Source organism: Lytechinus variegatus, chromosome 19 (genome assembly GCF_018143015.1).
Source record: "Lytechinus variegatus isolate NC3 chromosome 19, Lvar_3.0, whole genome shotgun sequence".
NCBI classification, from domain to species: domain Eukaryota; kingdom Metazoa; phylum Echinodermata; class Echinoidea; order Temnopleuroida; family Toxopneustidae; genus Lytechinus; species Lytechinus variegatus.
The window spans coordinates 22241141-22245000 of record NC_054758.1 but is presented as its reverse complement, the minus strand read 5'-3'; positions in this window follow the sequence as shown (position 1 = coordinate 22245000).

Here is a 3860-nt window from a genome sequence, read left to right as displayed (position 1 = left end):
TTTTCAGGACAAAATACATGAAATTTATTTTAGCTCTCGCTTCGCGCTCGCACTATCTTAATAGGGCATATTGGATTTTCATGTTTTATGTTGTGTTAAAAGAATAAAACTATAGCGACTATTAGGACTGCCCTTCAAAGAAACAAAGAAGTATCAACTTTGAGCGGCTGATCGGTGAAAATGGCTGAAAAAAAAAATCGCCCCCCCCCCTTATTGGCGAAACTGGATCCGCCCCTGGGAGTGTATACTTCATCTGATCCCTCAGCTACGTGTTGCACTCCAATGTGCCTTATTCAAACATTATCATGATAACGCTAGCATATCAATAATTATAATCTTATTAATCTGAACGCAAAAAACAACTAACAAATCTCACAAACGTTGATCCAGGTAACCATGGTAACTGTTCTTATCCGATAGTCCCTTTATTACCGCTGCTTCTGCCTCAGGTGATTATTTTTTAATTGACCAGATTGACTGTGATTCTGTTCAAAAATTCAATTTCGATTTTAGATATTTCTAATTCAAGCGAAGTAGCTTCAAACTCAATGTAAGATTACGAGTGCTGGAAATGAAATTTTTGCAACCCTCATTGAATTGATAAATTTATCATTCAATAGTGGTAACTTTCCTGATGAATGGAAACATGCAAAGGTTCTCTTGTTTAAGAATGGAGATGTAAATTCGATGACCAATTTTTTTTTAAACAAGTGCACACCAAGTTACCAATGATGCATATAGCATTTCCATTTATTTGAAGGCAGGATAAAAGAGCATTGTACATAAAATACTTTGCTCACGGGCATAGGTGCCGCGGCCGGGGATCGAACCCCGGATTTTCTATGTATAGCCAGGCGCCTTAGACCACTCGGCCACGGCACCTCCAGATGACCAATTACCGTCTGATATCGATACTACCCGCTGTGAATAAGATTGTTGACTAGTAGTACACAAACAACAGAGTCTTTTTTTAATGATGTTTAACCGAAGTACAGTTCGGGTTCAGACCATGTCACTCGACGACTTCAGCACTAATCTGCACACTAACGGATTCATGGCTAAAAGCCATCGATTGGTGCGCTTTTATAGATCTATAATGTTAATAAACTACCGCTTCTAGAATTGTCCCCTGCTGCATTGTCCTGGTTTAATTTATACCTAACAAATAGAAAACAGCATGTTGCAATTAGCAAATCTAATTCTGATCAACTCAAATCAAGGTGTGCCTCAGGGGTCGATTCTGGGACCCCTCTTATTTTTTATAACAACCATGGCATGGTAAAACTGGTAAAGAATGGGGGTCTTATAATGTACGCCGATGGTTTTACTTTGTATTTTATACAGGGTCTTCTCTTAATGAAATCCAAATAAAATTAATGACAGAAAGACATGAGTCACCCATCAGACATGTCAGACATCCCTCATTGGATAAAACAAATGTACCATACTTTGAGTAAGTATAGGGGGAATTATTTTCCTCGGTTGGACTGGCATTACTATTTTTCGCCCCGAGGGAAAAATAGTAATTTGGCCAGTACAACCGAGGATAAATAATTCCCTTCTATACCTTATAAATATTGTGCCTGCGCCGTCCCTTCACGGGACTTTTCCGACAGAGTCAACTCGCTGACCGGTGCGCCCGAGGGATCGCATGATCTATGTCAATGATGTGTGACGTAAATGATGGAGTAGTCGACTGTTCCGTCATTGACGTCACGGAATACCACATTTTCTTCGGTGGGCGTTTCATTTTCGACATCATCGCAAGATAGTAAGGATATCACTGGTCACATGATGTTATTTAAACCAATCAGCACACAGGATTCAATTTATGTATGCTATAATTAATAATAGATGTTAACAAAACTAATTTCATTCTTATCGGAAGCAAATCAAAAATCAATAGCTTTAGAGTTAAAGACGTCTCTTTAACCTATGATGGGATCGAAATAAAGCATTGCTCAATGTCTCGGAGTAGTTACTGACCAACACCTTCCGTGGAATGCTCAAGTTAATCCTGTTTGTAAAAAGAGTATTTGCGCTTCTGGCAATTTAAAAAAACCGTCGATTTGTAGACACTGACACAGCAAAATTATTATATAATTGTTGAATACAACCGCAAATGAACTATTGCTACGAGGTTTGGGGCAACCGTTCAAAAACGCAGACCAACAAAATCATTTAACTTAAAAAACGGGATGCGAGATTTATTCTCAACTGTAATATATACACTCCTCAAGATATGATTACGGTGTTGAAATGGTTACCATTTAATCAACGTGTTGAATATTTCAGATATATCTTCGTGCATAAATGTATTCACAATTTATCTGCTGACTACTCTGGCAAGCTTTTTTCTACAACTCGATGAATTAACAGAATAAAATCAGCTAGAGGCGACCTAGTTCTCCCTAAATTGCATCATGCTATGACGGTAATTCCTTATATAACAACCTACCAACGAAAATAAGATCTCAAATTAGTATTGAATTTTATTATTAACATCTCGGTCCTCTATTTTGATATTTTTGTTCGACTCACAACTCCAGCTCACATTCTTATTTTTTTACGGATCTCGGCTAGTTGTAATTGTAATACACATATCTTAATAATTTCACATCATTTGCTATTTTGATATGTATCCTTGCATTTTTATTGCTAATTGTATGTTTTTACTTGCCACTTTAGTTTTAAAATTTTCACATGTATACTTACTGATTTATATATGCCACTGTTATTACGATGTTGTTATGCAAATGAATTGTTATAATTGTTATGTTATTCTACGTACACCGTCACATGGCCCCATGGGAGACCAACACATTGTTAATAAGAATAATAATAATAATAATAACTAGAATTTTAATTCGTCTTGAGGACGAATTGGGTGATCTGTCTGGGAATCTCATGATCATGATCTAATTTTCAAAATTTATGATCACCACGTTAATGCAGACCAATATGACCATAACGATAAGAAGCGTAGTTTTGTTAATGAAAGGAGATGTTGAATACTGTTGAAAGACATTGAAAGAAAACGTTGCAAGGTTTTGTTTTCTAAAGAATGTCAATTTCAATTTTGGAAGAGACGACACTAAATAGTGAGCATAGTGTTGATGAAATGCAAGAATGTAGAATCCAGTTTAAAAAAATTTAAATCAGGATCCATTGACCAGTTTTTACTTACCTCATGAGCAATTTTGGCTAAATGACCTTAGATTTCTAACATTATGATAGGTAGATTTCATTGCAAGATATCATGCAAGCATGCCTTACATATCAGGATGGAGAAGTTGTGTGGACCAGGTGAATAGAATCGCAAAGCAATGAATACTGGTGGATGTATTTGTTGCATTTCTTTTTGGAATGCATCAGCATGTTCTTATACTTGGCAAACTGTCAAATACCAGTTGCTGGTGCACGTACTGTTGTTTTTATGGATGTAATATAACACACAATTCAAAAGAATAATCAAGACATCAAGGTTGGTGCTAATATCTCATTAAACATTAAACCACCATGTCACTGTAGTAGAAACTTCTTCTTATCATGCGCAGAATGGAAATCCGAACTTGTTTTCGGACACATTGCATGATAACTGTGCATAATTGATAATATTTTGATGAAAATTGATAGAGCACTTTTTCTGATTTTGATGGAACAAGAAAAGGGTGGAAAAAGAAAAATAAATAATAAAAAGAAATAAAAAAGAAAATTGGTAGAAACATAAAAAGTGATCTGTCAGCACACAGATAATAATATTATGTCCATTATATAGCGCATTTACTATGTGCATATACTCAAGTGCGCTTTGATACTTGGTATCATATTATTACCCCGGCTGTAGCTGAGCCGCCATA